The sequence below is a fragment of the Lolium rigidum genome, unplaced genomic scaffold, assembly GCF_022539505.1.
Source record: "Lolium rigidum isolate FL_2022 unplaced genomic scaffold, APGP_CSIRO_Lrig_0.1 contig_24242_1, whole genome shotgun sequence".
Classification (NCBI taxonomy): domain Eukaryota; kingdom Viridiplantae; phylum Streptophyta; class Magnoliopsida; order Poales; family Poaceae; genus Lolium; species Lolium rigidum.
This window is the reverse complement of record NW_025900020.1, coordinates 276389-286357: the sequence shown is the minus strand read 5'-3', so window position 1 is coordinate 286357 and position 9969 is coordinate 276389. Positions and strand designations below refer to the sequence as shown.

Below are 9969 nucleotides of genomic sequence, written 5' to 3'. Positions count from 1 at the left end.
ATTTACTGACAGGTTACTAATAAATTACACCAGTTGCAGCAATATACATCTCCAGGGTTTATTTAGACTTTACAGTCTTTTATGGTTTATGTAATAATGGTCCAGTGATATTCCCACCAACCAACATTTATAAAATGCAGCACCGTGGATAGATTATTGGTTGCCAGTGAAGATTTCAGTGATTCATAGTCCCACTAGGTTATCAAATTTCTTTTACTAAATTCAGGTATATGGTAAGACCAATTAGCTTCTGTAATATTGAGTACCTCTAATGAAGTAATACCTCAACTACTGTAATATTACGTGGCTTTGTATAATCGAAGATCCCCTGTCTTAGTTTTTCCACCACACCTGCTAGACTACTGAAGTCTCAGAAACTAGGCAATGGCAGACATTCATCTTACCATCCTACTTTACTGATTTGTCATCAAGAATATGTTCTGATTTGGGCAAGTATCTATGCTCTGTTGTGATCTCTTTGTCTAGGCCAAGTCAATGAACCATGCAATGAAATTATTATTTACAGTGTCTATTATTAACAATGTTGGCTGCTCCTTGCTCTTCTGTATGATTATTCCTAGCGCCAATACCTATCCCTAATGCAGGGCATTCCTTGCATGCCTCACGCCGCGCCACTGCTTTCTAGTCCATTGTTGATCAGTGAATATCCGAATGCTTATTCCCGGCAGGTTTTATTCTCTAGAGTTTGCTTTTTGATAAGCACACGAGGTAAAAGGTACGGTAGATGAATTATCAGATCGTGAAGTGTTGGAGCGCAGAAGTGCCGTCGAGGCCGTGCCTCAGCAGCTCCTCCACCGTTGTGCACTTGTGCTCCTGTACCACGCCTGGCCGTCGCCGTTTGGCGAAAATCGGGGCGTGCACTCTGGTGGACGCGGCCTCACCGTCCGTCCGTCCGGAAGAAGCATACCACCGACACCCGGGGACCCACACTGACACACTGTTGGCCACCACGCGGTGCTCCACGCTTTCGAACCTGTCGTTGGACACGAGCTGCAAGAAGTCGCCAACGTTCACCACCGCCACAGCCGGCACCTCTTCTCACCGCCACGGCCTCCACCCACTTCTTGTTTCCCACGAGCACCTAGAGGCCGCCGACGGCGTACGGGAGGAGCACGGTGAGGAATCTGGGGTCAGAGTGTCTGGTGGCGCCCTGCGTGAGGCGCAGGTCCGGGCACGCCGGGTAGTAGTGGTCAGCGAAGTTGAGCCTGTCCATGTACGCTGCATCGTGCTCCAGGTACCTTGATTCAGGCCCAGCGCCTCGGACAGCAGCTCGACCAGCATCAGCCTCGCGTGCTCTGGCCTCTGGGCCTCTGGCACGACGCGCCTGCATGCCTCCGGCATTTCGTCGGTGGGTGCCGCCGGCAAGTCCATGTATAGGGTGTCGCGCCAGTTGGCCATGGGCAACTGGAACAGGTTGAAGTTGCTCTGGTACCGGACGCGCCGCTCGAATTGGCGTCCGCCGGCGACTCGTGGAAACGGCGCACGCGCACGAGTGTGTCGGCGAGGAGGTCGGCCGGCACGCCGTGGTTCACCACCTGGAAGAAGCCCACCGTCTCCGCGGTCGACTTCACCTCGGCCACCTGCTCGGCTCATTCGGCGCCAGCGAGGTCGATGAGAGAAATGGTGAAGTGATGAGGTGCATCTCGTGGATGGTGGGGAAGATTGATTCGGGTGAGTGATGGAAGATGTGGAGGGGACGGTGCTGACGCCAGCGTCGACGATGCCTTTCTCAACCTCACGTACCGGTATTGGCTGCACTATTCAAATAAACCGCTAATGCTAGTAATTAGCGGCACTTTCTGATCAGTGCCTCAAATTACCATCTAATTAGTGGCATTTTTTTTAAAATGCCATCAATGTTGATGTATACTGGCATTTGGCAAAAGTGCCGGCATTCCCACCCCCTCCCAAAACCACTGAAGGGCCTAAATGCAAAATTCAAACCAATCAACTATCTCATTCTCAGCTCTCAGCTCTCAGCTCTCATTCCGTTCAACTCTCAGCTCTCACGCACACGTGCTCGCGGCGGCCAACGCGGCCACGGCGGAGCTCGAGGCCGCCAAGCGCGCGCGGGAGGCGGCGGAGACGGACCTGCGCGGGAGCCAGGTGCAGGCCTCCATCGCCGCCGCGGCCATCCAGGCGCTCGAGGTCCCTCCTCGTCTCCCTCCCTCCCCGCCGAATTGGCGAATCATTTCTCCCAGTTCGTCTGATTTGATTTCAATTTCGCCGTGTTTTGGCGCGTGCAGGCGACCATCTCGCATCTCCAGGAGATCGCCAAGGTGGGATCCGAGCCGGAGGAGCTTAAGGTCAGAAACCTCGCAAATCGCATTGAATCAGGGTCCTACTAGTCTCTGTTGCTTTAACATGACACGCTTGTGTGCTTTTGGTGCTGTGTGTATGTATGATTGGCGTCGGTGGGGTTGCGCTTTTGGTGCTTGATGTAATGTCTCTGCAGAGCAAGGAAGACAGTGAGAGGTGAGCAGGATGAACTCTCTGTATCGGCTGTTTCTGTTGTGCTCCAGTAGGATTGTGTTACTGGTAGCGGCTAAAATTTTCATGGTTGTTTCAGAGACGAGTTCATCAGCCAGATGGTTGAAATGAATGCAATGATAAGGTATGCGTTTTTTTCTTTTGTTGTTGCCTGTGACAACTCCATGTCGTTTTCTGCATCTGCAACCAGCTGTAGTTGGTGCTGCATCTGTTGTTTGCTGGTATTTTAAAAGGCCATGGTCATTAGCTAGCCGAGTACTGCGCTTATGCCTGTTCAAACTAACAACGAGGCTTACTCACGTCGTCATGGCTGGGCTCCAGTTGTAGGGAGACTGACAGACTGTTTTGAGAATCACACTTAGGTGGTGAGCCTAAAATGTTGTTTCTGTGGTTGTTGGACTGTAGTTTGGTGATGTAATAAGTAGCTGTGTTGCGGGGAACTTTGTTCCGGCACCTGATTTTTCCTATAGTTTGTTTTCTGTTAAACTTTGTAAAACTGGGCACGGACGGTGGAGCTTGTTGCTTCCTTATGTGTGGATCTCAAAATTACTGTGATGTATGAAGTCTGGTGCAGTGTTTCTCCATATCTCAGTAATTCTTTTAATATTGGAAGCTTCATTTAGTTATAACCTTGTAAATATAGCAAACAACACTTATTGAGGAACACTGCTAAGTTATTTTTAATTCTTCAAAAATGTCTAACAGAATCACCTCTCTGCTTTTCCTTGTTTATGTCCATTTAGTACTATTTGCTTTACCTGCTAGCTGAAACTTATGTTGGAAATTTATTGTATGCAAAATATCTTTTGGTAAACTATATTTCTCCTTTGCAGGCAATTTCAACAGATGGCTTCTTTTGAATTAGCAAGGAAATGCTCTGAAGTGTCAACAGATGGTGAGCAAGGCAAGGCAGTAGACGGTAATCAAGGCAAGGGAACAGATGGTAAGCAGTGTAACTTAGTTTTCTTGAATCCCTTAAGAAGGGGTTCCTGTTAATTTGCAGCATCCGCTTTATTTCTGCTTCGTTGCTTATACATAGTTGTTTATTTTCTTTTATAGAAAATGAACTGCGGATATTGTACTTCTATGTAATGCATTAATAATGTCTTTAGTCGGGTCAATCTGGTGTTCTGTTGCGCTGTAGAAGACTAAGATTGCATATAATAAGGCGATGGCTGATAAGATGCTATTTAATTATATTTCTCCATGATAGTATAAACTTGTGATTGAAGATAAAGAAAAGCTTCAGAATGTTCGATTCAGTGTTCTGTTTCGATTAACAGTCATCAGTATGTTTGCATAACTGTTTCTGTTAAAGCTTTTCCATAGAAGCTGCCATTGTCTATCATGTTGTAGGCTCAAGATTGATAATCTCCTTACCTCGTTTCATTGGCATGCAGCGCATTTGTATTACTCATAATTCACTGATGTTTTTCACATGTGTTATGTTGAAATTGCAGTGTCATTGACAAGATTGAAGGCAAGGTATAAATGATGATTCGTTGCTTAAAGTCCACTACTATATACTTTTTCCTATAGAACCCAGTTTTCTGTAATGCACGACCTACTTTTTAGCCACTTTAAACATGCATGGTTAATGTCTTCAACGAGCATGGTTAAGCTAACCCCCCTAATTATTATTCATGTGCTCAGAGCCTTAACTGTATAATAACACATCTCTGTTGAGCTTTTGCTCTCTATATACATTTCGATACGAGGTATTGTTACAGGATAAAACTAATTCTTCTTTAAGCCATTATGTTCAGTTTTGGCCTATTACCTGTGTAGAACCAACTAATATTTAGTTGCTACAAATTATTTTATTTTGTACTCTAATATCTTTCCTGTAATAGGCATAGGCTCTAGAAAGCTTTTGACCTACTGAATTTGTAAGTGCGAATGTTAGACGCTTTTCTTCACGTTATTGCTGCAATTGGATTTTATTTTCGCAATGGGTAATATATCTACTTCCCTGATATAAGAAACATAACTACTTCTGTGTTTAATCTGTTTATTCTAGATCTGATGGTAGGGTGCTGACATTGGAGGAACAAGCAAGCGAATCGGGAACAAATGAGGAAAATTGGAAGCCAGTTAGATGAACCATGTTAGATGAACCTTGTTGTGTATTTTATCAAATGGTTTCAAACCATGTTGTTCATGATGTGGATATGAACACTGTTGGTCATGGAAGTTAATTAGATGCCTGGATTGTGAATCCTTGAATGTTTCAAAATGTTGGTTTCAAACATTGCTTGACTTCTTGAGTGTGATGTATGCTTGATTGTAGATTGCTTGAATGTTTGCAGACAGTTTAACAACCTTAAAAATGCCTAAGAAAATAATCAGTGGCACCAGAATTAAAAGCCTGAAAAAGTAATTGTAGGCATCCTTTAAAAGTGGCGGCAAAAAGTTTAGATGGTATCTCTAGAAAAGTGCCAGTAAAAAGATTTCATGACATTTTCTGAAAAGTGCTTTTCGAAAAGTGCCAGCAAAAAGATTCTGTGGCATCTTTCAAAAGTGCCGGCAATACTAACTAGCGGCATTTCTGGAAGTGCCTTAAAATACAACTAACAACACTTTCCTAAAAATACCGGCAAAGAGCTATCTCGACTGGATCAAATACAACACTTTTTTTCTGCCTCGAAAAACCATTGCCAGCACTTTTGGTACAATTACTGGCACTTTTTTGTGCCGGCAATCTGGGTACCTGACGTAGTGTTTGACGCCGGCCTTGGTGTCGTCGAAGGCCTTGAGCGCACGGAGGCGCTGCTCGGATGCCATGGATTGTTGGACCTTAATTATGGGCCAAACTGTCGAAGCACAGGGCAGTGCAATAATCGTTTAGTTAGAGCATCTCCAGCCGTCTTCCCGACGAGGCTCCCAGGACGCCTTTTTTTCATCCGGATGGACGAAAACGGCCCAGTCCCGCCCCGGACCCTCGTTTTCGTCCAGATTAGGCCTTTCACCGTCTAGAGAGCCCAGGCCATCCCCGCCCCCCAGGGAGCGCTCGGGGATTCCGGACGAGAGAAAATCGCGGGAACCGTCTGGTGGCCCCAACCTGTCGGCGACAATGGCCTGGGTTTCTACGGCAATACCCTCATCTTCCCGATCTACGGCAACACCCTCGTCTTCCCGATCTACGGCAATACCCTCGTCGAAAGCTTTCAACTCTCAAGTGGTGCAACATAGACAAATTATATATAATTCAAATAAACATAAAAATTACATATAAAAACTTTAAAACAAACTTAAACTACTTATTCTTCCTAGATGGCCCCGCCTCATCGTCGTGGCAGCGACGCTTCCGGCTCGTCACCTCCTCGTCGGAGGAAGTTGAGTCGTCCTCGGCGTCAGCGTCCTCAGCCTCTTCCTCCTCCTCCTCCTGCTCCTCGACCTCTTCCTCGGCATCTTCCTTGGCCTGCTCCTCGGCCTCTTCGTCCTCCTCCTCATCGTCATCCCATTCGTCCTCGCTGGCCGTCGGGGGGGGGGGGGGGAATCGTCGCTGCTGGATGATGCAGCTTGATCCCACCAATGGCGCCATCCAGGCGGCTTCCCCTCGCTGTCGGTGTCCAATGGCCAAGAGAGATCGCTCATGGTTGAGAGAGGATGGTGAGGAGAGAATAGATGAATGACGTTGGCCGTCGGAAACCGTATATGTAGGTCTCTCGACGAAGAGAGCGGCGGTTGCTCTTCCAGGGAGTTCGTGCTCCATTACGGCAGTTCTCGCGTCGAGGCCACTTCGACCCTTACCGAAGAGGCGTTTGGGCTCGCCAGTCCACTTCGTGGACCACTACGGCGGTTCAATACGTCGAGGGCACTCCGACGGTTGCCCTTCCCGGTGACTGCACCGTCGCTATACATGCGGTGGGTGCGTGTCAGAAGGCGACCATGGGCTCGCCTCTGGGAAAATGGGCCTCCCCAGGCCAAAAAATACATCCATCCGGCGCTAAATAGCGCCGGATTTAGGCCTGGGGAGCCCCAACGGCTGGGGATGCTCTTAAGTTTTATGCATGTAAGCGATGAAGTCGTTACATTCTCTACTGGAATTACGTGCAGAGTAAATGTTTGCCCACCGACATATCCATCCATGATTGCTGACCAACAGCTAGCCGTCTGTAGAAACATCCTATCTATTGCTCCTCCTCTCCTAACCTAGCCGCCGCCCTCCTCCTCTCCTGCCCTCCTCCCGGGCAGCGGCGGTGGATCCGCCCGCCCCGCCCCGAGCAGTCGCCCCCAGACCGCCGCCCCTCAGCCGCCGCTGCTGCCGGCCTAGGCCTTAGCCCCGGCCTTAGCCCCAGCCTCGGCCCTGGCCCTGGCCCCGGTGGCGGTGGCGGCGCCCCTTCCGTTGAACGACGACGGTGGGGGGGAGAGGGCTTCCGCGGAGGCGTTCCATGGGAGGTGATGAAGTGCCGGTGGAGGAAGCCGGGCGGCACGGCTACTTGGCCGGGGCCTGATGCTCTCCGTCGGCAGCCATGGAGGATTCTGTGAAGCGGCGGCGGCCTCTGCCCCCGGTGATGGTTCGGCGCTGGTACACATGATCCGCGCCGCCGTCCTCTTCCCTGGTGATCCAGCAGGAGGGACTGGCGACGTGGGGGTTGCTGGTCTTGCTTTTTTTTTGGTGGCGGTCCTCGGGTTTCTCGCACACGAAGATGAAGATCTACCGGAGGTTAGTTTGCCTTGATCTAACTGGAGAGAGAGTTTCGGAAAGCTCCGCCAGCGATTGGAACAGTGCATCTTTTGCGTGGAGTTTGCTGGATCGGGTGGTATTCGGTCGCACGCACCCATGTTTTTATTCCGACCGTTTGTTCCGGAGGGAGCGGCGCAAAGCTCTATTGTGTGTTGACATCAGGTGACTTTTTGGTCCATGGTGAAGTCAGAAGAAGGAATATCATGAAGGCCGGATTGGTGGACCGGCTAAAGGAGGTTCGAGTCTCCGTGATGCTGAGGGATTTGCTTGGCGTTCCGAACTCCGCAGCGGTGGTACGCATGTGGCGGTGGCAGCACATGTGAAATTCAGAGTCTTACCTCTTAGGGTGAAACCCAAGGTCTGGCCTTAACTCCTGGCAATGATCTTGTTGGAGGCATTGTTTTGAGAGTGGGGACTATCTTCAGGGTGAAAACCTAAGACCTTTGATCGGGCGATGACGGCGCTGGTGCATTGTTCCCTTCTTGGAGGCGTCGCTTTTGGAGAGTCTGTATTTCAGGTGTTGTCACGGTGGTGGTTGTATTGCTGTTGCTAGGTCTGAAATGCTGCAGCGGGACTTTTATTTCTTAGGTTTCTTTACTCTTTTTTGGCTGTGTGCATCCGTACTGCCACTAGGGTGGAACGTTGTTGCAGAGGCTGGATGTAATTGGTATATTTTCATATCAATAATTTCTCTTTATCGAAAAAATGTCTGGACAACATTTGGGAAACAACCAAACAAACTAAATTACCAAAAGACACGGTCGCGCAAAATACACTGTACCAACTATGGTGGTTTCCTTTGCCGGAAACTCCAACCGGAGGCAGCATTTCACTGGCTTTTAATTTTATTTTTTGGTAATTATATAATATTTTAGGGAAAATATACAGAGAGGCGTGATACGTCTCCAACGTATCTATAATTTCTGATGTTCCATGCTAGTTTTATGACAATACCTACATGTTTTGCTCACACTTTATAATGTTTTTATGCATTTTCCGGGACTAACCTATTAACAAGATGCCGAAGTGCCAGTTCCTGTTTTCTACTGTTTTTGGTTCCAGAAAAGCTGTTCGGGCAATATTCTCGGAATTCGACGAAACAAAAGCCGAACCTCCTATTTTACCGAGACGGACCCAGAACACCGAAGGAGAGACGGAGAGGGGCCAAGGGGGCCCCACACCACCTGGCGGCGCGGCCAAGAGGGGGGCGCGCCCATCTATGGGGTGGGCCCCTCGGGACCCCTCCGACGCCGCCCATTCGCCTATATAATCCATCAGACGCGAAAACCCTACATCGACAGATCATATTCCAGAAAGACTCCAGGAGCGCCGCCGCCATCGCGAAACATAGTTTCGGGGGTCAGAAGTTCCTGTTTCGGCACCCTGCCGGGATGGGGATTGACCCCCGGAAGTCTTCTCCATCGACGCCACCGCCTCCATCATGCTCCGTGAGTAGTTCCCCCATGGACTACGGGTTCTAGCTGTAGCTAGTTGGTACTCTCTCTCCCATGTACTTCAATACAATGATCTCATGAGCTGCCTTACATGATTGAGATCCATCTGATGTAATCGGTGTTGTGTTTGTTGGGATCCGATGAATTATTACATTATGATTAGTCTATCTATATAAGTTTGTGAAGTTATTGTTGCTGCAACCTTGTTGTGTTTAATGCTTGTCACTAGTGCATGAGTGGCATGATCTTAGATTTAAGCTCTATAATTATTGCTTAGATTGTATCTACAAGTTGTTTGCACATGTCTATGTCCGGAACCCGAGGCCCCAGAGTGACAGCAACTGGGATAACTGGAGGGGAAGGCTTAGATATGAGGATCACATGTTTTCACCAAGTGTTAATGCTTTGCTCCGGTCCTCTATTAAAAGGAGTACCTTAATTACCAGTAGTTCCCTTGAGGCCCGGCTGCCACCGGCTGGTAGGACAAAAGATGTTATGCAAGTTTCTCATTGCGAGCACGTATGACTATATATGGAAAACATGCCTACATGATTAATAAACTTGATGTTCTGTCTTAATGTTATTTCAATCCTATCAATTGCCCAACTGTAATTTGTTCACCCAACACTTGTTATTGGAGAGTTACCACTAGTGTAGATAGCTGGGAACCCCGGTCCATCTGTCATCTGTCATCTATTATCATCAAATACTCACTCGGTCCTATATGTCATTGGAAGTAGTATCAACTATTTTCTGGTGCCATCGCCTCTGTGTTACTGTTACTGCTGCTGTGTTACTGTTATTATTGCTCTCATATTACTGCTGCTTTCACATCACCCCTGTTACTAGTGCTTTTCCAGGTGTAGCTGAATTGACAACTCAGTTGTTAAGGCTTATAAGTATTCTTTGTCTCCCCTTGTGTCGAATCAATAAATTTGGGTTTTACTTCTCTCGAAGACTGTTGCGATCCCCTATACTTGTGGGTTATCAGGACTATTTTCTGGCGCCGTTGCCGGGGAGGCATAGCTCTACTCATAAGTTCACCTGGGGAGTACACTCTACCTCTCTCTCTGTTTTTATTTTATTTCGTTTTGCTTAGTTTACTTTTGCCTAGTTTATTTGTGCTTAGTTTATTTCTGTCTAGTATTATTTTGCTTAGTTTACTTTTGTCTAGTTTGTTTTTGTCTTGTTTTATTTTTCTTATATACCCGAAAATCCATAAAAATTTGAAAAACCGAAAAATTAAAAACTGTTGTTATGGGAGAACCCATAACCTGTATGGAGCTTATAGAATTATATATGAATTATAGAGAA

General features: G+C 47.6%; 1 pseudogene; it reads right to left on the bottom strand.

The window, feature by feature from the left end:
• Nucleotides 1-753: 753 nt before the first annotated feature.
• Nucleotides 754-9969, bottom strand: part of LOC124680656 — a 35449-nt pseudogene continuing 26233 nt past the window's right edge.